The sequence below is a fragment of the Cyanistes caeruleus genome, chromosome 13, assembly GCF_971803275.1.
Source record: "Cyanistes caeruleus chromosome 13, bCyaCae1.hap1.1, whole genome shotgun sequence".
NCBI lineage: Eukaryota > Metazoa > Chordata > Aves > Passeriformes > Paridae > Cyanistes > Cyanistes caeruleus.
In genome coordinates, this window is record NC_141713.1 from 8,605,651 (window position 1) to 8,629,336 (window position 23,686).

Here is a 23,686-nt window from a genome sequence, read left to right on the forward strand (position 1 = left end):
GGCTGGGAGCGAGGACGTGGGGCTGGGAGTGTTTGGGATGCTCTGTGTTCAGCAGCTGTGCTGCTGTAGGGAACCAGAGGTCTCCAGGGTGGCCCTAAGATATGTAAGAAGTCCAGGCACAACGTGTACCTGCCAGAACAGTTTGGTGGGAAACAGAGGGGTTGGGTTTTATCTTTCTTTGCTTTCTCCCCTATCAGGCTCTTTCCAGGCTTCACAAGCAGAAGCAGATGGTAGGGGCCAGTACATTTTACTTCTTTGTTCTTGCTGCCTCTGAAAGGTGCCAGATGGGTAATGATAAAGATAGAAATTCTCTTCCTGTAGCCCAGGGATAGCGGAAAACGCAGAGCTTCAAGGCTGCCCTATCCTCACAGGATCACCATAACATGTTTTTTTGGGCCCACTGTTTCACTCTTTGATTTTTTGCCAAGAAACTGACAGAAAATCCCAATGGCAACTTGACAAGGGCATTGAGGACCAGTTAAATATTTCCCATATGACACCAAACCACCACCAGGTTTGGATCACTCACAAATGATCCAAAAAATATATGGGCTAGGTATGAAGTGCAAGGCCGGATCCTCCATATTAATAACACAGAAAATTAAATACTGTATACTCTGAGGTGTTTACTTACTTGGGAATTAGAATTATCATCTTTTTTATATGTAAGACTAGTTCAAAAGTTTATTTAATTTACATAATTAGCAGCACTACTCAGAACCATCTTCTTAATGAAGACAGACATCTGTGGACATGAAGGGCCTTGTCTATGACTTTAATTAAATACTAATGTTTTCCAAACTATGTTCAAATGTTACGGGTTGTTTTTTGTGTTGCAAAGTAAGGAATTACATATTGATTTTCATTAATCTGAATATTTTCCTAGAGCTGGTTTTATTGTACTGGAGTCCTTTGAACCTAAAAGGGTTTTTTATTTTGTTTTTTTAAAACCACGCAGAGTATGATGCTCTATTCCAACAAGTCAAAAGCAGCATTTTGAGATTAATGCAGAGATTCCTGGGGTCTTTTGTCAGCTTGCCAGGCTCTTGTTCCTGCTCTAACGTAATTCTTTATAATTTCCTTTTATGTTAATAAAGACTTCTTGTGGCAGTAAAAGTTGAAGTTGTCTCACTCCACAGACAGCCTGGTTCTTATGTAGATACTATTTAGATTATTTAGAAATCCTGCTGGTTGCCAGATGGAGCTCTTCTGGGTTTTATGTTAAATACTTGGAAAGCTAAATAGCTTGATTTTCCTCTCCTCCCTCCCTCAGTAAAATAAATACTTGAAAAGTGATTACTAACAACTTGCTTAAATTCAATTTTAAAATCAAATTATTTTCAGGTGAAGTGACTGGAAGTATGAGATGGCTCAGAGTAGTTGGGTTTTGGTTTGACTTACCTACCAAGATCTTAAACCAGCAGTTTTTTTCCAGTTTTGTTTGGGCATAGAGAACACAGCCCTGAAGCCTGTTGGGCACTGGCACTGATGAACTTCTGTTTCATACTGAATGCACACCAGGTGTTCCCCAGGTCCTGCACAAGGTGATTGGGAAGCACTGCAAGTCAAGGTCCCACTAATCATAATTCTGTTGTTGTTGACTTACAAAATGTCAAGAGAGTAATTCTCAACCCCAGGGTTATGTTTTTAAGTACAGAGTAAGAAATTGCCCTTTCCTAGTAAATTTTTTGCAGTATGTATTGATTCTGTCTGGTTCACATTACATATGGGAAGTTTCTCAATTGGCTGTTCAGGTGCACTTTGGCCTCTGTTTGCATTCTGAACATGCACACGATGGAGAAAAGTGAGAAAAGTCATCCTGATCTATATGTGCAGAGTGACAAATTACAGGCCCTGCAGCATTTCTGAATTGGCGTGCAGTTAATGCTCTGGTCTTATTTAAATGCTTCAAATCTAGTCAATGTTTAAAAATTTACTTTCTGTTTAAAAATTTACTATTAAATCAATCTGTTCTGGCTATATTAGATTTGTAGTTCAAAAACTTTATCCTCTTGCATCATTTTAAAGCAGTCATTGGTCTAAAACTCTTCAATCTCTGGGTCTGGCTTAAAAAACAAAAATAAATTGAGCCTTGTATTTCAGTTTTAGTATTTTTGAAAGCTTCAAAGTTAATGAGTTGACCTATTTTTAAATTACAGAGCATGGAAAAATAGTGGTTGTATTCTTTCTCATGCTGAAATGAGCTATTGTTTCTCTGCTCATAATTAAAAACTCGCTTTTTAGAAACTCAGATAGATCCTAGGCATTGCAAGAATGTCTGTAAGTGAAAGTGCCTGCATTAAATTTCCTTAATACTGAGTTTAGACATGGATTCATTCAGGATCTGTAATCTAGTCTTGTGACTGGCTTTGGAGGAGTTTGTCCCTACAGCCTGTGAATGGAGCTGGCAGCACTTGTTGAATGTGGGTTTCACTTGTTGAAGTGGGCACTACACGCTCCAGAGACAGCAGCGCTATCTCTGAAACTCCACACAGGTGCTGCTGCCTGGGCACTGCAGGTTGTGATACTCTCAAGAAATTACAGTGAAATATAGGACTGAAAAAGCTGTGAGCAAGAGAGACTCAAAGGGATGACACAACTTGGGGTTTTCAAGGGGGAAAAAGGGGAAATATTTGGACAGAAGTATAGGAGTATTTAGGGGCTTAACTCCCACTGATTTTCTGTGGGAGGTGTATGTCTGGATATTTCGTGGGCCCGGTCATTTGCAATGAACTTTGAATGCCTGTGGTTTTAAAATTAATTTAGGATGTTGGGTAGACTCTTACTGAAAGTCTAGGAAGCTAGGGAATTTGTAGTTGAAATAGCAGCATGGGCCATAATTGTGTTCCTGCCATCCTGACCCTTCTGCAGGGGTTACAAGCTCTTGTTATCCTTGCAGGCGCCCTGGCTGGCAACAGGCCAGAGGCCCAGCTCTACCTCATGTGTCTTTTATGGCTGCCAGATGCCAGCATTGTGCATCTTACTTTCAGAATCACAGATTTCATCTCTGTTCCTCCACCCTCTGCTCCTGGTGCAGCACCCAGATGTGGAAGCAAGATCTCTTTGTACTCTGTGCATGTTATCCTTGTAGAAGCCACGTACATGAGGATAGAGCCTGGTAACCAAGGGCCAGATGGCATTAGAAACATACCTGTTTTCTCTGGATGCAAATTCCATCCTCCATGCCACCTACATCCTCTCAAAACGTGTCTTGAAGAGTTGCCCCAGATCTGGGTTCCCTGGATCTGCATTTCACACAGTCTGTCAGAGCTCTAATGCTCCTCAGAAGGAAGGCTAATCTGCCTTAGGTATTTATGAGGTGATTTGAGTTGGGGGGGAGGTGGAGTAGCTGGATAGTAGGTTAGTGGCAAGATTAAAGTTACAGCCCTTAAGGTGTCCTTTTGGGCTATTGTGTGGCATTTTCTGCTTCTATTTTACCAAACTCTGCTATTTGCTAACCTTGTGTATTGGGTTGATCCGCAGCTTTGAGGAGGCATCTGAATTTATACTGCTCTGTAATAGCTATTTATTGAAGAAGCTCCTGCAACTTTCCTATATTGGACCCTGAGGCTTCTTTTCTTATCTTGCCATGAGTTTTTTGTTTATGAAAATTACCTTAGGTTTCTCTCCAGCTGAAGAAAATAACTCCACAGGAAACCCTATTTGGTGAATTTATCCAATTCCTTACCTATCTTCTTTTTATGGACAGTTTCAAGATAATTAGATGAAAATTACTTTCTTTGAGAAAGTAATGCTTGAGAAATGAGAAAGTCTGAAACTTGTGAGCATTTTCTTTTGTATGTGATTAAACCTACATCTGTTCATTGGGTAGAACAGAGGAAGAGCTATGTTTTTCTGTCTTGGTATGTAAGACAACAAAAGACCAAATGTTCTTCTTTGGTTCACTTTCATGACTGTACTGTAGTACACAGAAATGTCTGGCTGCATCAACAGTGCTGGTTTGGACACTGAGTGTCCTTTGATTGCAGGCCCAGCACTTTGCAGACACTCATATTGGGGAAAAAAGGAAAATATGGTGAAGGACCGTGCTAGTACATTATATTGTTCTGTATTAGGTTTGGTTTTGTTTAAAACAAGAAAGCTCAAATCAGGATTATGTGCCAATTCTTTATAAGATCCCACTCATTTGGCAAAGGAATTGCATTAATTACCTCTTGTTTTCAGTACTGTGTCATTACAGAAGAGAGAGCACATGCTGCACTTGTGAATGAAATAATTCACTCACATCTTTGAAGCCTTTGCTGTATTTTTCCCTTTTCCTTTGAAAATATGGTGGTCTGTAGAAGACTTTCCCTGGATGATAATTACACTTTGCAAATGTACAGGGGTGATGAGAAAGAAGCTTGAGTAAAACAAAGACTTCTAAAATCTAGTAAATCTGTCTGACAGAAACATTATGAAAAAAGAGTTTAGGTACTTTTTAAAAGCTTTTCCCAAAAGTATCACCATAGCCATAGTTTTACCTGGCTTGCTGTTACAGTGGTTTAGTGTTACTGTGGACATCTCTTCCCATGAGATGATTTTAGAAGATGGACAGGTTTCACTTATGGAAGATGCACTTACTCAATGGGTTTGGATCCCATTTCTGAGACTGAGACGTTGCAGGTTCTTCCTTGTGAGACTGCATTTTACTGAAGTGATCTGGAGTTTCCATGAATCACTGATGTCCAAGGAAAATCATTCCTGTCAAGAGAATAGAGCATAAAGAATGTCCACAGTACAGCTGTAGGAAGATCCTGTAAGATGGACACTTTTCTTTCAATATCTCTGAACTAGCCCCTCTACCTCAGAACTATTAATTCCAAAATTTAAAGGATTTCAGCTGCCAAAAAAATTTATAACCTACACGATTCACAAAAGCCTTCCTTCATATTTTTCTTCTTTCAAAGTCTATTTATCAAAAAGAACAGGTTAAAATGTGGGGGGTTTATGCCAAAAAATTGCAGGTTCTTTCTATCAATGGGGAAAAAGCAAACTACTTTAGTTTTCAGAAGTGGGCTGCAAAACAATGTTTCTTTCACTCATTAAGATGCTCTGTAACTAAGTTATTCTACATCTTACATCGTTCTAAAATATATTTTTACTGTTGATTTGCATTGACGTCCTACAGTTTTATTTTAGACAAGTGCTCAGCTTCTATATGTGCTTCAGTGATAGCAACTGTATAAATTTGTCCTCAGAATCAAATAATCCTGGTTAGTGACAGAGTGTAATGATATTAAATTTATTTCTAAGGGAAAAAGCTAGCACTGTGCCAAAGTCAGATTGATGATAATTTCAACATAGTAATTTTAAATGCTGATGTATTTGCAGTAGTATTTGAGGACTCTTGTGAGCCTGAAGCATATTATTTTCAAACTGTTTAATTTCACCACTCCAGAAAATACAGAATTCTCAGATCATTTTTTGGGGGGTGGGGGGTAGAATTATACCCCTTTAGAATGTGCTAAATGTTCTGAGTTAGGTCTGGTTTGCAGAGTGAGTCCTAACTGCAGGTATGAAACTGGGATGTACATGTTTCACGTGTTCTGAGAGAGGTTGTTGTAATGTTAGTGAAGAGCTGCAGTACATGAGGTTTGGATATTTTGACTTTTCAAAGAAATACAGAATTTTTTATTATTTATAAGCAATCTTTTAACTTAGTTTTTGAGATGAAAGCCCCAGAATTGTTTTATTAAATATCTCACTCCTCTTTAGTTCTTGTCAAATAGTTCCATTGCTTATCTATTTATTTAATTATTTTTTTAATACACAGCATGGTACCCAGTGCAAATATAAAGCATTGATGTTGGCAGCAAATCAGCTTCTGTTTTCAGTGGAGACAAGAGTTTGTACCATGATTCTCTTCACTGGATAAATTTTTTGTATCTAACATCTCCAGATAGACAGCAGATCTACCAAATTATTACTAAATACTCATTTAATACTAAGTAATTATTAAATTGCTAAAAATCTGCATCAGAACTAGCAGCTGGTTGAGAACTTCTGCTTATAAACAGGGACCTATTTGGAAATATATTTGGTAATAAGGTAAATGTTTGTCATCATTGTGCCCTGCCAGTGATTTTGGGTCTCTGCATGTTAGGACTGGGAAGGAAGATGGAAATTTGTTTGGTCAAACAGTACAGCTCAGTTCTTAGGGAATAAAAAAGCCCTTGCAGAGTTAGCTTGGATGAGCAGATAAATAGGGAGCTGTAGCTTGCTGATAACTGAGGGATTTGTAGAGCACATTGAGTCACAGGAACTGTTAAGGGCAGTTGGGCCAAGTGCTCACAGTGAACCTTTCTTCATCAGAACAAAAGCTGTATTGTCTATCCCAGGCTGTCGTGTATCTTCACCTTTGAGGACTGTGCCTTTTCTAGAAGCACAGATGAAAAACAATGCACCTGTTTCCCATGAGATGTGTCTCAACAGTCATCACTTTTCTGTGGCTCTCTTGGTCCTTAGCATTGCACTATGTAATACTGTCCAGTGATGCTTTACATTTTTCTTGCTTTTTACCCTGTCACTCACTTATTCCTTCGTGCACATCATCAGACTAGAAGCCATAATTCACCTCTGTTTCTATTTCTTCTCTAATGCTTCCAAAGATCTCTTGTACTGACTTAAAAAAAAAGTTGGAGCTGCAACATCACTCCATTTTAAACTCTGAATTGTGTTAGCCCTTACACTGGTTCCACACACTGCTTGGGTGGAGACATCAGTTAAAATTCCCAACACAGCCAGCAATTCCATCTTTGTGTAAATGGTGATGACTTTCTAATTTTTAACTACATTACACTAAAAAAAGAGGATTTTTCCCATAGCAATTTACCAAGATGGGAAAAATGGAAATACTGTTTGAGGATGACCTTCCACCCTGGTGATCTGGGGGTGACGTTGGCTGACGTCTGTTACTGCTCAGCTTCCCTGCTGTGGTTTTGCAGTGGTCAAGTGCTTTGTCATCACTACTAAACAGAAAACTCCTGAGCTCCCCAAACAGTTTGTGAGGTGTTTGGGAAATGGCAGAAGGATTTATGAATGCAACTGCAGAACAAAGTATTCCCAAAGTTTACCTGAAACACAGTTCCTATTTGAGCAGATCAGAATGCAACTGATTCTAACAATTTCTTCAATCTGAGGTGCTATTCCTGACACCAAGATCCTGAGAAAGAGAGGAGGACAGATAAAAAAAGGGAATTACTTTGCAGCACTCCAGCATGGAAGCAGGAAAAGTGTTGTTTTGATTGTCTCCAAGAGAGAGGCAGTGCTGTAATTCTGTTTCGTTTTCGTCCACAGAACTTGAAAAGATTTTTTCCTAGAAATGTGTAATGGGACTGTCAGAAAACAGACCCCTCCCCTTCCCAGTAGTTTCCTGCTGAAGTCATTTAAGGCCTCTCACAGCTTTCATCTGTGTAGGCACTGAGAGCTCATGGGCCAAGATTTTTATTTTTTTCAAAGGGAATACAAGCAAAACTGAAGCAGTTTTTAAAAAGTCGTTAGGAACGAAAGTTGGAAGTTTCTCTGCGTGTGAAGCTGGCTCTCCACTTAATCAGTTTCTCATTTCCGTTCTGTTTCCGCCAGTCCCAGTGAAGTGGCTGTAGGTGTTTTTCTTGTTTTAGGTATTGCTAAAAGCACGTATGTGAGCTGCCCAAAGGGGCGGAGAGGGAAGTTGTTCCTTACTTCACTTCTGGGACTGTCTGTTCAGGGCTTTACACAGGAGGTGACTTGGAAAGGCTTGTGAATTCCATTTACTGTGGCTCTCAGACCTGATGATCGCAGTAGGCTGAGCACACAAAACCTGCTCTGCAGGCAACACTCCTTATGCAGTAGCTATTTAGAAAAAAAAATCCCTTTGTGGAACTGGCAGATAGCCTGCATTTGCAAAGATGGGAATTTTTGTTGGTTATATATACTATGTTTAACACAATGATCAAGGCAATGTGCTGTTAGAAGAAACCATTACTACTCTGAATAAATGGATGCTACTCAGCATGCATTTTCTGGTTGGACTGGATTCAAGCCTCCCATTCTGAAATGGATAGCTTTTTTGGAACACATTCACTTGTCTCTCAGACAAATCTGTAGTGTGGATTTGTTCCTTAGATGAATGATACACATTTCCTCCAGTTTCTTTCAAGTTGAACTCTGCCTGGCACAAGAATGATAAATGTTTTTTTCTTTCTCCTTCTGTTTAGAAGACCATGCTGTATCGTGAAAGATGAACTTCATTCCCAAGAGAGATGAACTGCATTGAGAGGTGGATTTACTGGTACATGTTTGTGATACTACAGCAGTGCCATAGGCACTTCTTCAGACAGAAATACATTGGGGTAGTCTTGAGCCTTAGTCACAGTGCACATATCAGCTCTTCTGTAAAGCTTTAATTGGAAGTTATGTGTTCTTAAAGCCTAGAGGAGTCTTCTCTCTAGGGAGTGAATTTCCCTATTTTGTTTTACTATTAGTCTTTGGGGGTAGCACAGTATATAAGTATAATATACAAGCATTTCAGCCTAGGAGCAGGAAGAGCTTCCTGATGTTAGCTGGCTATTATAAATTACATATGCATTGAAGAGAAGAAAATGCTAGTATTTAAGTAGGCCACCAGCATGCTGTGAATACAATCCACTGCATTCATATGACATTTAAAGTGTGTATTTGCATTTGCTATGAAACTGTGCATACCTAATGTGTAATTTTGGGGGCTTTCCTTGATCCACTGGATAAAGAAGCTCCGTGAGTTGAGTACAGCCTAAAGAACAAATTTACTGCTTTGAATGAAACTCCTGATCAGGTCCCAGGATCACATTTGGGACTGCTGAAATAATCAGTACACTTGGAGAGAAACTACAGTTCACTCCCAGCATCTGACCCTTATCCTGCAGTGCTGGCAAGCCCTGAGCATTACCTGTCCCTGTCAGCTCCCCACATCCCATCTGTCCTTGTGATGAGACCATAAAGTTTGAGGCCAGCCAAACAAGATGTTCTGTGACCTTTTTGGTAAGGGTTGATGTGGCCTCAAGTGAGAACATGGGACTTTTAGACAGTCTGGATTCAGGTCGTCTGCAGGGGCTGCCTGGAAAGGAGAAGTTAGGTTGTGGCTCAAGACCTTGTTCTAGGAGTGGCCATCTCAGGTACAATTTTAGCAAACCTGCTTAATTTGCTATGGTTCTATTTGTGCTGAAAGCTTACACAGCCTTTCCCAAGGCTTTAGATCTTTACCTGCTTGCTAAGGTACTTTCATTTTTCTATCTTATTACTGGAATTATCCTTGTTGCTTAACTACAGTGCTGGAAAAAGTTCTCATCCTACTAAAAACAAGATTTGAACTTCATCCAAAGACTGTGGAGTTGGTACAGCTGTATGATGGGGAGGAGCTGGCATATGCTTTCTAAGATTTGAAACTATTAACCATATATTCAAGGAAATGACATCTGAAATGTCTTTATTTCAGGTGGTAACTGATATTTTTCACCAAGTGCAGTTTTTGTTTTTTATTATAACTTCTTCTTAGTTAAGAAGCTAAGACTAGCCAACCCTACTTTTGTGAGTTAGCAATGGTAATTAGAGATGCCTGGTCTACTTTACTGTGATATGTACATATGCTGGTAAAGACTGATAACAGGAAAGTTGTCACTCAGAAGCCATTCTGCCCAAATGTCTGTCTGCTGTTTGGCCCCTTTTGTAACGAATGGTGCCAGTCACCACAAGTCACCGGGGCTGACCTAATGACCAGTCACCGCTAGTCACCACCTGGTCTCAGGGCAGCAGCATTTTTACACTGAATTCCTTTCTGTGAAAGCCCTTCTAAGAATCAGCAGAACAGCTGGCTCAGTAAGTGAGGCATACAATGCACAGGGGTGGACAAAAAACTGTACAAGCAGTGTGAGCCTTCCTTGGGAAGAATAGAACAGTCAGGGTTGCTGGCAGAAAGTGATAAGAGTGTCAGTGGCTGCCTAGGTTAGGGAAGGATGGGGTGTGTTCAGTGAGGGGGATAGTGTTTGTTTAGGTTTTTCCTCCTGGGACTACTTTAGTATTTCAAGCACGTTTGGGAACTTTTCCCCCAGTGGTCTAAGACGTGAGCAGGACAGTGTGTACGGATCTGAGAGAATGAGACTTAGCAATGCTTCAGAAAAAGCAGTTGCATGTCCTATAATGACAGCTTTGTTTCTGGGTGCCTGTGTAGACTCAGTTTTTGTTTGCTGATTTTTCTTTCAGCTTAAAATACACAAGGAGATGCCTGTTGGGGCTGAAAAAGCCTGAAGATTGACAAAACTGTAGAGTAAAATGGAGCTGAAACCGGCCCTGTCTGGAGAGTCCCTACGTGTGCTGTATCACAGGGAACAGCTGGGGTCTGCTACTGACACCATTATGAAACCCACATTACTTTCCACCTGACTGTATGCTTAGTGTGTTTTCCCTGTCCAGCAAAATGCAGAGCTGATGCTTGTCTCCTTTTTACTCACTGTCTGTGGGAAGGTCCTTTAGAGCAGCATTGCCTGAGTCACTTTGTCACAAGCCCATTCAAAAGGCATTTGCTGTATATAAATGGCTCCAAGATGAGTAGACACAAAAGGACATACTTGTACAAGTTGCTCTTCAGAGATCTTGAAACATAAAAACACATAGCTGTGATAGAAAAGGCCAAGACCCTGAAAATAACTGGCCAGGGTAATGGAAATTGTTAAAAGAATGATTGGTAGCAGCCACAGACATTGCCAAAATCATTACATTCATCAAGCTGAAAATGAGCCTGATGATAGCAGTACATCCAGATGGCCAAGGAAGCCAAGGAATATTGCTACTCTATTCACTTGCCTGTTTGGAATCTTGTCCACACAGCAGCTCAGGGGGACACTCCAGAGAGGCTCCTGAAGTCCCAGGCACTGAGCTGCTCTCAGTCTCTGCGCAGGACTCGGGCTCCTCTGCAGTCAGACAGGGCTGAGGAAGCCACAGGTCCAGGGCAGCTCTACATGCAAACCTCGGATCGTGATGTTCACTTGTACTGAGCCACTCCAAAGGCTGTATTCCAGTGCCTGGCCTGAGGACTGTGTGTGCTGCCAGTGTGGCTGGGTGCATGCCAGCAATTAGGGACCCCAGGAGGTCTCTGGAAACTGATGTATGGCTTGTGCAGCTCTCCTTGCAACACAGCTTTTCCCAGCAGAGTATGATTGCAGTAACGTGGAAGGGAGCTTTGCTCTACACATACAAAGCACCCTTATCTCTCAAGTGTCCTGACTAACATAATTAGATTAAACTAAGAGGAATTGGGCCTAATCTTGTCTCTGTCTTAGATTCTGCCGCTCCTTTTCAGACCCAGAGAAAGGACTTTGAGACCAAAAGCCTGCCTGTTCTTTCTAATTATATTAACTGGCCTAAAAAAGGATTTTTTTGTTTATGTTCTTTTTCTACAAACTCTGTTTTGCTCTTGCTACAATACAAGTGTTAGTCCCATCCTGCAATGACTGGCATGTATGTAAATTGGAATAAAAGGATCTGATCTGAACTGTTAACTAAGCTGAAAAAAAAAAAAGAAAGTAAAGCTATGCATTAGTGTAAGACAGCTGACATTAAAGTGTTTTTTAGTACAATTAAAAGTCAAATATTATGGTTACCATAATATTAAGTCATTCTCTTCACAATTCATCTGTCCTTTTAATCAGGACAAAATTTTCCCCATAAATCTTCAACTTTATTTTTAGACAACACTGTGGCTATTTAATGTCTAGCTCATTTTAAAAAATATTAGCAAGGTAGAGCCAAAAGACAGTGGCATTACAATAAAATCCACTTTTTTTTTTTTTTTTTGTTTGTAACCTTTTCTAGGAAACTTATATTGCTTTATGATTTCTTTTTTACACTGACCAGCATCCTCATATACAACTGCAAAGGCTTGATGTGGTAACAGTGAACAGTAGAATAATTGAAACTATCCTAGATGCCCCCTTGCAATACATCAGCACTATGAAGTGAGGTGTGTGTTGCCTGCATTAGCAAAGTAAAGGGACAGGGACAGGGACATCTTCTTGCTTCTCCTATTTAAGTAAACATTTTAAAGACAAAAATCCTCCTCTCCAGTATGGAACTGAAATGTGCTACAGAATGATTCACATCAAATAAATAAATGCTTTTCAGTTGCAATCATTCCCTATTGAGTTGAAGTGGTATTATGCTGTTTTAATCTCATCAGTTCCAGAAAGCACACACAAATGAAAGAAGTGATTTTAACACTGTAGGAGGGGGAATAACAGCTTGCACAGAGCATCCAGCCAAAGGAAGAGGAATAATTTTACAATGACTGACCTCCATTCTATGCCAGTTTACAAATTCCACTACAATTAATTTCATTATAATTTCTCCACTTCGTTCCTGAAAAATTAACCCTGCATGGTAACCCCTCATTCTTTAACCTATCTGCAGTTTCAACTCTTTTTGCCACAGAAAAATTTAAAGCACTTACAACCCTTTCCCAGTTTCATCTGATTGCCACTCCTACCCACCTTCTCAGGGAAATTCTGCTTCCATCTGCAACAACAATCACCCTTAGAGGGTATCAATGAACATAGGCAACAACCTTTTGAAATGGTCCTTTTGGGCTCAAATGCACACAGGAGCACTCCCTGCCTAATGCTGCAACACAGCCACCTCCTTGGTGGGCAGCAGAAGTAATATGACAGCTTGTAGCAACACTAATAATCATCTACTTAGCCTAGAGCAAAAATTGAAGCAGTGGGAATGTATAACATTTGAATCAGCATTTGTTGGGGAAACATTTCTCTTGTGACACAGAAACCTTATTGACTGCAAACATCCAGAAATTTCATAGTGCAGTACCTAAAGCTGGTAAATACAGCAAAGATTACTTCAGTACTCTTGTTGATAGTACCTGTGCACTTTTGGAACAATTTCTGCTTCCAAACACCAGATTTCTTTGGGAAAATTTTTCATTTGTACAACAAGAAGCTCCAGTCCTGCAAAAATATAATATTCTGATGAGATTATATTCAGAGACAGTGCCATCAATAGTCATGACACTAATTTGTCATGTACAGCTAGATGTTCTGCTAGAATGAATCCCTCCCTCTTTAGACTCTGCTCTGTACTGCAAACACTTGGTTTGAGGACTCAATTTGCTCTTTCCTTTAGTACTTCATTGCTCCCAGAGAGCTGAGGTCTGATGCTCCTCTTCACCTGGAATAGCATCTAATTTCCCAAGGTGTCTATTGACTTGAACAGGATCATTTGGTATTAGGCAAACCATGGAGATGTTACAGATAGCATTTCTGAGGTTTGTCTATGCTGAAACAAATTCTTGCAAGGACTTTGCTCATTGAAACAGCAGTGAAAAGCAGATCTTGGTGACACCTGAGTGCATTTAAGTTAGGTTTTTCAGTATGCTTAAACAGCAGCAAAAAAATATGTAGGTGATTTTCCTGTGCTATTGGTAATAACACAAAGGTGTATTTCTAGCAATATTTAAAGTTCAGTTTTTCACTGGTTTTAGAATGTCATTAATATAGAAAAAAAACCAAAAAAATCTCTGTTTTTCCAGTGGTGCTCATTACAGATGCAGACTTGTCAAATTGCCACTACACTGCAGAAAAGTACACAAATCAATATCCTTCATATACTGTAAATTTTAACAATTTGGCAAGTAGAATAGAAAATTCTGTTAAAAACAGAAAGTAGGCACCAAAAGAATGGAAATATCTTGTTGGTTTGAAAGCTTGTTATTTCAAAAACATTCTCTTGAAATATTATTCATAGATACTGCCAGGTTATCTGAATTCAGTCCCACCACCATAGCTACCTTTTTCCTTTGAAAAAATACATGCTAAGCCATTGTAATGAACTAAAAATTTTTTGTTGTTAATTTGAAAACTGCACAGAACTAATTCAATTGTAAAATTTCAGATCAAGCCGTTTAATTCTGTAACAACAAAAATATAAAATTAGCAATGTGGAAAAGTCTAAACAGATCAATTTTGATAGCAGCCAACTGCTCACTAGTAAATATGCTCCACCTATCTACTAGGAAGCAGCAGATGAATTCTTGCAATTCTCTTTGTAACTCTGATCCAAGTCCTTCTGAAGCCAGTGGAATGATTTATATTAAAACAGCTTATTAGATCTTCATTTTACATGTTTATCTCACTGAGATGAGTGCTTATTTCATCTTGATATTTAAGGGCTTCCAAACTCAAATCTACATTTTGTCAAGAGCTGGTTTTCTCTTGAAACTGAGATAGTGTATTAAAGAGAACACTACTGGATAGCAACAGACATTTGTTACTAGTCCTTGGCAAGATACCAAATTGTATTAATGCTAAGAATATAATTTCAATATATTTTGAGAGAAAAAGTCATACTGACCACACAAAATGTCCTTAGGTGACATCCATAATGAAGAAGTCACTTTTGATAGGCAGCTCTTACTCTTGCAGGTGTACTCTCACAAGGCTGGGAGTCTTTATTTTTGGGGGTTTCCATAGTAATGCTGGCAGTCCTAAATGGAAACAAAAATATTTAAAAGATGTTAAATAAAAAACAACAAGATTCCAATGTGGCTGAAGTTTGTATTTTTCTAAGAGTGGAAAACAGAAATGTTGTACATGGGTTTAAAAATTCTATATAAATTAAATCCAAAAACAAATACAGACACATTTTTTATAAACTCTTTTGGGTTTGGCATCATGAAAGATACTTTAGAGGCAGCCTTTTAAGCATCTGCAAAAACAAAGTGACTCTTTCCATGTTTTTTCTGAACCAGGCAGCCATTTTCTACAAACTGACTTTCCATACAATCAAAATAATCTTTGCAAGGGTGAAAATGCTTGCTCCAAAAGTACATAACACAAAAGTCCAAACAGATTTCATTGATTTTTAGCAATAGCCTTGAGGCACTTTGAATGATTGAAGTGAAACTTAGGCTGACATTTTAAAAAGAAGCCTGTGACACTGGAGAGATTTTTTTGATTGCCTTTTTGCTGCTGATGAAGCAAGCAGTGAGTGACAGGGCAGAGCTCAGTGGGTGCTCCCTGCCATGCCCTGCTATCCTGCAACCCCTGGGGTGTTCCAGGAGGGAGGCTCTGGAGCTGGAACCAGCTCTGTCTCCTCGAGAGTATATCTGCAGGGCCCAGCAGTGAGCCTCAGGAGGAGACCCAGATCCCCAAAGACCCAGGAGGGACAAGGGAAGCCTCCTCCTCTCGGCTCTCACAGCAGAACATGTCCTGTGAGCCTTTGCCTGTGTTCCCTTTGCCTGGAAGGAACACACTCAGCTGGCCCAGCACTCAGGCAGTGCAGGGACCTGCTGGCACTGCTATTTATACACCCTGCTTGAAAAACAGCACTTGAAAGTGCCTCTGTAATAAGGATCTAGTTGTAAAATAAACCCAAACAATTCCGCATCTGTGAAAACTTCCAAAAATTGCTCTCCTCGGTGTAGAAGCCGGATATATATTTGTTGAATCAGGCTCTTAATTAGGTAGGACACAAAGGGCTTTCTCCCCCTGTGATACTTCCTGCCCAACAACAGTGTTCCCCCTGCTAACCCTGTGAAAGTTTCATGGGGGACATTTTTTTTGTTATTATTTATTTCCACAAAGATTCATTTCCACTGCAGCATCAGCATCTGAGCCCTTTTCTTTCCCCTTCCCCCACCCCCATTTTAATTTCAGGGTTTTTTTTCAGGCCAAATTTCTTCCCACTTACTAGCTCTGGTCTTTTCATTAAAATAAGTTCTTCCAATGACCCCCAATCATTTGCCCTTCCTGTCCATTCTTGGTTATGCCAAAACTGTTAGTTCACAACAGGAAACCAATAGCTTGTGCTATCAGGAGACATTTCCTTCACAGCACAAAACGTCTGAATAATAATTTCAAGCAAGGCTTCACCCATTTCCTGTGAATGGAGGGAAGTTTGCCTATCCCAGTCCCTCAGAGCTCTTTGTTTCCATCCCTTCGTGATGTAATGCTTTCTACATAGGGAGGATGGATCATTTTCCCTTACTAGCACTGAATTCAATGTCCTGTGTAAAGTTTTGATACAGCTTTTCAGCAATAAAATATGTAACATTTACAAATAATAAAAAGTTAAGCTCTAGTTTATACTTGTGGAGTCTCTTTCAAAAAATAAACTCAACTTTTGGTGTCTGGAAAATAGCTATAATGAAAACACAGAGGCTAAATACAGTCTGGTTTATGAAATGTTTTATTTGCAGACTATTTAGTGCTCCAACTCTTAACTACTGAGTATCCTCCCAGCAGGTAGGAGATCCCACCTGGGATCAGCTCTTGCTCAGCACCAGAATATTCCAGGCTGAAATGTCCATTGTGGCACAGCATTTACAGGAATACTTTTAGGCAATGAACCTTTAGGCAGATAGATAAACTGAATCATGAAAACTGCTAAGTTTTTTGCTTACAGCAAAACAGGCATTGACCAAATAGTGAAGAGTAACAGAGTGACTGACTTGTTAAAGACATATGAGACATCAAAACCTGATTATAAGGGCAATGCTAAATTTTAGAAAGGGGAATATTAAGGCGTACGTGTTACCTCCTCAGTGCTGAAATATTTAGGATGCATAATTTTAGGCAAAAACTGTGTCAAGATATTCTTTATTAAAAAATGTAGGTATAGAAAATGCTATATGGGAGCTACTTTTTACCACTTTTGAGCCCTACTGTAGTGCTTCTAAACTTATTTTTGTTAAATTATGCAAACTGGAATTAGAATATATATTATATTTAATTTTCTACATTTTTCTAAACAAGCTTTATAAGGGCTCACAATTATGATTTTTTTCATCATATGATTTTTTTTCCCCCACTTTTTGGGGAAGCAAAAAAGCTTAAAAGAAGAATTTGTCAGAGTTTGAGAACCTTGAAAATAGCTCTTTTCATACCTGGTTTTATAGTGCAGTCTTAATTGCAGCATTTTCCAACATACAAAAAACATAATAAATTTCCCCATTATTCTGAAGACAGTAAAATTTTTTACTACACTTGTGTCCTCTCTGCAATTTGAAATGCTCAAGTTAACATGAAATGCTACATCTCTTATTTTAATTCCCTTGTTGCCATCAAAAGACCGAGCTGAGTCAAGTTACTGCTTTTATCCCTCCCTTAACCAGCACTGCCTGCACATCCTGCTGTCTGTCTCCTCAGCTGGGATGCTGCAGGAGACAGGCACCTTCCTCCTCACAGATTCTAGTCATGTTTGTGTTAGGTAAATAAACTGATTTAACACCTCTGCACAAGGAGCTGTGTTTAAGAACAGCAGCTTTGTGTTTCAACATCTCTTTCTTGAAAGGCAGGAACATAATTTCCTTGCTGCAGACCAGCAGAACCTTTGCATTTTGTGTTTTCTAGTCCATTTCCAAAAGTGCATTTGTCAGTTCTGGACCCAGGCAGCAGATTTCACCCATCCTGACCACCTTCAGTCCTCACTTTCCCCATCAGTGACTGTAAGATGTGAGACAATGTCAGTCTCTTTGTATTTGTTTCAGAAGAACTGTAAAGTGTTTCCCTCTCAATGTCTTCAACAGATCAGAAAAGCATTTCTGAAGGAAAATAATCTGTCAGATATCATGCAGTCCTTTATCCAATTGCTCAACCTTAAACATGGACATCTTCTTGAAAACATCCTTTGAAGGTGATAACTCAAGATTATTGCTGCATTTTGCCCTTCTTTTTCCTTCCCAACTTTGAATCCCCTTTCATCTGGCCATTTAAGTATGACTAAGTTACATTTAACTGTGTACTTAAACTTCAAGTGGTTGTTCATTCAGCAGTTTGTAAGGCCAAATCTGGAAATCCTTTCTTTGTTCTGGCCATCTGCCTGCAAAGCAGAATAGCAGGTGAGCTGGGGAAAAAGCAGTGCAAATACCAATGCCTCAAGACACCAGCTCCTGTAAGACTGGACATGCTGAATATGTCTAACTGCACCTAATGGCAAGAAAAGCTAATGGCAGTGTTATTCTGTTGGCTATTAGAAAAATACAAATGCCAAGGTATAACCATGAATACTTAACAAAAAAATCAGGCCAATTGTGAGAGAAAGCTTCCCGTCAATCCATGCTTTAATACTACAAAAAGATCTTTTATAGCAACTGCGGGAACACAATGTCCTTTTCAGCTTGTAAAACTACATTTGCAAAGCACTTTGCAAAGGTCTGTGGGTAGTACCTCAAACTGTCAAGAAGTGACATCTTTCTTCCTATTATTAACTTGTATAATACTGTGTGTACTCCAGTGAACGTCACTAAAAATCCTACATGAATGGGAGTTTGTGCAGAGTATTTCTGTTTTGCTATGGAATAGAGCACAGAACTCTGTCAATCCATCAAAACACATGAGAAAATTATACTTAATCCTGATGCTCTAGCAGCTGAGACTTGGGAAAAGTAGGAAACTTGATAAAGGCTGCACAGAGAAAAGCAGCTCTCAGTCTGTTAGCCTTTACAGGGGCTGCAACTGCACATGCCAGCTTTTGGGCCACATCACACAGTGCAGAAGGCACATTATGTAGAATTCTCTACATAACACATATCAAAACTGTCAGAGCTGTCTAGTGCCCTCTTGCAGCTGCAATGATGCTGTCTGACATGGCTGGAGGGGAAGGGGGCAGAGGGGCTGCAGAACAACCTTAGCAGACAAGGCAATGCCAGTAGCTGGGAATGATCAAATATCCCTGCTAAACTCACAGAGCTACAAAAGGAGCTAATAGCTGACATTTTTAACACTGGAATTTTCAGGCGAGTAAAATCATAATTTTATCAGAATAGTGATATCAACATTGTATCATATATAACTCTTGGCTTGAAAATCCTGGTAGACAACAGAGCAGTCCTGGAAACTAGATACCTTTAAAATCCATGTCCCTTAATAGGTTAAATCCCTCTAACACCTTTCATGGCAACATTTCTTCTCTTGGAGCTCAGGCTCTCATTATGTTTGACATTTTATTTCCACTATCGAGTTGTCTTTTCCTTGTTTTTGCTCACTCAAGGGGCATACTGGCCAGCCCACAAAAAAGTAATTTGAATGTTTTAAACTATACTAATATATTTTGACTGTATCCTCTCTGACACAGGGAACTGTAATGCAGCCAGCTGTTCATTGTTACTATGTTAAATAAAGTAGAGTTCCCTTGTGGCATTCCATATGCTAACAGATGATGTAATGAAATTCTGGTCATGTGAAAATTCTATCATTATACCACCCAGCATCCCCCACAAGCACTCAGAGGTGAACAGACTCGCCTGAAAAGCCCCATTAACACATCCTCCTTACAATACAGAACTGCAATAGGTTTAACCTGATGTGCTGCTTGTTTCTGTGCCCCAGTAATACACTTTTCTCTCTATTGGTGAAAATGTGCACGAGACAAAGACAGAAGAGTTTGTTAACATCATGTTAACTTTGTTGACTTCTGTAGACAGGTGTGTCTACAGGGTGTGAGGAGCTGATTGCAAGAAATGTGATCTACAAGTTTTAGATGGGACTACTCAGGTGGGCAAAGAGAGAGGAGGGAGAGAAAGCCATGCAGGGAGAGAAGGAAGGTGCATCCTCCAAGAGACCTTGGTGAAGTCAATTTAAGCTTGTTCTTCCTCTCTCCCTCCCTCATTCTCTGCCTTCCTCCCTGCCTCGATAAATGTTGTGCCATTTCAGTGATCTGGTTTCTAACACAAGCCCACACACAGTTGTAGGATCACAGCTAAAGAAATAAAGAAATGCTGAGTGGGAGTGAGACCAAATGCCAACTGCTAAAGTTTTACATCAACACTGAAACCAGCTTTCATAGAGCTGTGCCTGAAAGTGTGAAAAAAAAAATCAAGGATAAGAATGAAGGAAAATAAGTAGATGAGCTTCACTTTAGAAAATGTGGCTACAAATAGAAATTTTAACTTTGATTTAGGTGATTCTGGGTCACCTCTGTAACTTACTCACAGGATGGCAAGAGGTACAGCTCAAAAGGGCTGGAGGCAGCTGAGGAAGCTGAAAAGGAGATAAAAGCAAGCACAATGCTTTTACCAGGAGAATTTTCAGAGAAGAGAAACCAAATAATAGCAAACTAAATTAAAACTTTTAGAAGTTGCAGATGAGTGCTCAGTTCTTCAAAGTAAAATCAACATGTGGGGTACCATCCAGCCAGCCAGTCACATGCTGGAGACTTGGCTGTGGAACTGAGTCCCTTAAATCAGCCAATCAGCTATAGAAATTGGGCACTGCAATACAACTCTGAATTCCTTGGAGATGTACAAAGCAATAGCTCTGTGAATTCCATATTTCTATTATATTTGAAAGATGTATCTCTTGCCCTCTTCAGAGTCTGTACAACTCACTTTTGGTGAGCAGCAGATGCTGTTTGGAAAGCGGTGAGGTGGAAAGAGGAAGGTTCTGGGCTAGCAGGGGAGCTGGGGAGAAAAGGACTGAGAGCAGCCATTCCCAGTGAGCAGTGGGGCTTCCAGGGCAATCCTGCACGATGCTGGATTTTTTTATCATCAGAATAGGATCTCTAGAGCAAAATCAAGAGCAGTGCATCATACCTGACTGTTGGATGGCAGTCTCTAAACAAAGATACTGGGAGATCCCCAACTCTTCCTATTGCATGACCATAATTCAGCACTGCTAGCAACTGTGAGGGCTGGTTTCTCTGGTGGGAAGGATGTGAGTTCATCTCTGTCAGTTTGTGAGTTTGTCAAAATGAAAGGCAAAAATAAGCTGAAGCATTTAAAGAGACTAAATGTTTGAAACTAGAAGAAATCCTAAGCATGTATGAACACAGTAGATCTTTGTGCCCCACAAGACAGAACTGTTTGAGAGTTATCTCCTTTGTCCCGCAGCAGGACTGAACAGCCCAGAGCATGGCCACACAGAGATAGCAGCACATGGCAATTAGTCTCATGCAAAGCCTCACTGGCATAGCTGTACTGGTTCTGGCTCTGGAGGAAACTTGCTTGTAGCCAAAACAGGTATCTCTACTGTGCAATGCAGACATACACCAAGAGCCACTATAAACAGGTTAAAGCAGCCTGGATGCATCTCTGACAGCACTGGGATATGTTCCTTTCTATGATTCACAAAGCACAGGCAGAAACAATAAGTAAGCAAGCACCAGACCCACATAAGCTTGGCCCGATTAAGGTTTTCAGAGGAGGGATAAAGTCTCATCTGAGCTTAAGTCTGGATATGCTGTAGTTTTGTCTTGGTGTTTATTTGTTCTTTCCTAGAGAATTCAATGCAAAAATGTCAGCAGGCTTTCACTAGCAAGGATGGGGAGGAGGAAGAACACCATATGGCATTTCCCAACTGTGTTCACATGCCTTTCACATGTTTACATTTCTTGACCATGATCTGAGGCCAACCTCAAGGTAACCTTGAACCTTGCAAACTAAACACAGCCCTGCTAGTGCAGCTGGAACAGGTGAGAGAGCCAGATAACACTGAAAGAGCTTAATCCAGAATCTTAAGAAAAGAAAGAAAAAAATTACCCCTCAAAATCTGTGCTGCTAGAGCCACCCTTCTTGCTACACTGACAACTTTTTATTCTGGAAATAGCAGTGCAGTATGTTCACCACTACATATCATGGGTCTGAATGAAAAATCTAACAGTTTTATTGCCTAAACAGTGCACAGGATAAGGACACCTTAAGGACAGAGACAGACTGCTGACTCACCCACCCTTGCTTCCAGCTGAGAAATAGCCTTGGGGAACTGTGCAGAAGGAAAGCCATTATACAGATCTGCTCCTACTCTGTATTCTGCCTGAAGAAAATAGATAGATATTCCCTTCCTGGACCCTGGCTGGTGTCTGGGAGCAGTGCTACAGCTGTGCAACTCCCACAGAGCCCTGTCTGTGCCCAGGCTCCCAGGAGAGCTGCTGACCCAATTGGAGCACCTGGGGGAATACTGTGCTAAAATTCCCACGAGGGGGTAGGACTGTGAAGCTGTGGGCTGTGATCCAGGGTCTGAGGCTTTCTGAAGCAGTTTTATTTCCCTAACATAATTAATGATATAAATGAATCGGCATTGAAACACCAATAGAACAATTCTTAATTCTTAGCATGGCCTCAGACTGTTGAATCATAAAATACATGTTCTATAATATTTATTTTTCTTTTTAATTCACTTATTAAAAAAACCAAACAAAACTCCTCACCCCACTCCCTCTGGAAGACAGATAATATTTTGTGAAGTATTTTGGCAGAAGACACAGATTATTGTATTTATTGCTGAGATCATAATGAATTAAAGTAAAAGGGGAAAAAGTAAAGCTATTACAAAGAGGTCAAATTCCAGCCATTTGTCTGGAGTAAGGTTCAGTTTTGAAGTAATTTTTCAAAAGAGATTTTATAGTTACAATTTATAATGAGGTTAATTTGAAACTGAATATGCTAATCATTGGTTTGATACCCTTGACACTGCAAATGTATTGCTTCCCTCTGTGTGAAAATGTTACTTATCATCTTTCTTTTGCAACTCTGTCAAAAGAAAAATTTCAGCTTCAGTCAGAGGCTCCGACTTTCATATTCATGGAAGATTTAGCTGTTCCATTATCTTAACACTGGAAAAAAACCTCTCTGGATGAATCACAACAATTGGAGTTGGTAAGGATGGAAAATAGGATGCTGCCTGCTGAACACTACTCGTTCAGGATTGCTATGCATAGGCTGGGAGTCTTTCCAGAGCACTGAGCATGAATTTCACCTCATCTAAGTTGCTGGCCAGTTTGTTTGTTTTTTTTTAAAATTACTTATTTTTTTTTTCTGTGACTTTTCTGGTGTCCTTTATAGAACAACTCTCAGGAAGAAATGAATTTAGATGTTTTCAGAATTTGCAGGTTTCATCCTCTAACTTTGAAGCCCACAGAAATTCTACAAGGCAGAAAATTTGAAAATAGTAGTTTGCCTTCCACCTGTAGGGCACTGAGCTGAGTCATGCTGCCCTGTAAGTGTTGTTCAGCAGCATACTTGAGTGGTGCTTACACCTCCAACACATTTCCTAACTTAGAGTTATTAACAACATCCAAACTCCTCTTCTGTCTAGCCCTACACAGCCAGAGTCCTCTGGCAGAGCTTAAAAAGAGAATGAGAATGGAGAGAGGCAGCAGCCCTAAGACAGCTGTTTACTATTCAATTAATTAACTCTGTCAGTGTTAGTCACTGCCACATTCAACTCAGAGAACGGAAACATGCAGGGGGGACAATGCAACAGAAAAAAATACCACAAAAAAAATGAACCCATTTTGAATATTAACTGGGCAGAAAATAAAATGAAGATTTCATTACAAAACCGGTGTGCTCTGCCCACATCTCAAATCTGACAAAACCACCCTGCAATATTGTGGTTTCCATGTTTGTCCTGAAACCCAGCACACACAGAGGCATTACCGTGGAGCAAGTCTGGTGAAGACCGAGGGTGATCAGTCCTCCTTACCCTCCTCACACAGCTCGCTGTATGTTCCTTCACCACTACACAATTTCCCTCTTTGCCCATTCCTGCCCAGCTCACAGGAAGCTGGGATCACCTATGAATTAGGAAACATCCCCTTCCACCCACCTCTTTCCAGAGGCCAGGTGAAACACGTGGGTCTACATGGAGGAACTGCTCTCCTGTTGGGTGTTTTACTCTCTGGACCCAAGTGTTCCGAGCTGCCGCTTCTTAAACAGTGAGAAAATTGC

General features: G+C 40.1%; 2 long non-coding RNA genes across 5 annotated transcripts in view; one reads left to right on the forward strand and one right to left on the reverse strand.

Moving 5' to 3' along the window:
- Nucleotides 1-824: 824 nt before the first annotated feature.
- Nucleotides 825-23,686, reverse strand: part of LOC111934063 (uncharacterized) — a 51,911-nt gene continuing 29,049 nt past the window's right edge. For 2 of the 4 annotated variants that reach the window (XR_015275929.1, XR_015275928.1), the window contains exons 9-14: nucleotides 14,374-14,506; nucleotides 12,887-12,971; nucleotides 7,077-7,165; nucleotides 4,585-4,704; nucleotides 3,152-3,245; nucleotides 1,402-1,535 (exon numbers count right to left, since the gene is read on the reverse strand). This is a non-coding gene — a long non-coding RNA (uncharacterized LOC111934063). Of the gene's footprint in view, nucleotides 4,705-7,076; nucleotides 7,166-12,886; nucleotides 12,972-14,373; nucleotides 14,507-23,686 lie in introns of all 4 variants that reach the window. The other 2 variants (XR_015275927.1, XR_015275926.1) reach the window with 1 other exon arrangement.
- LOC147650686 (uncharacterized) lies at nucleotides 8,197-12,144 on the forward strand. Its single transcript, XR_015275930.1, has 2 exons — nucleotides 8,197-8,272; nucleotides 10,219-12,144. It is a non-coding gene; the product is annotated as an uncharacterized LOC147650686 (long non-coding RNA).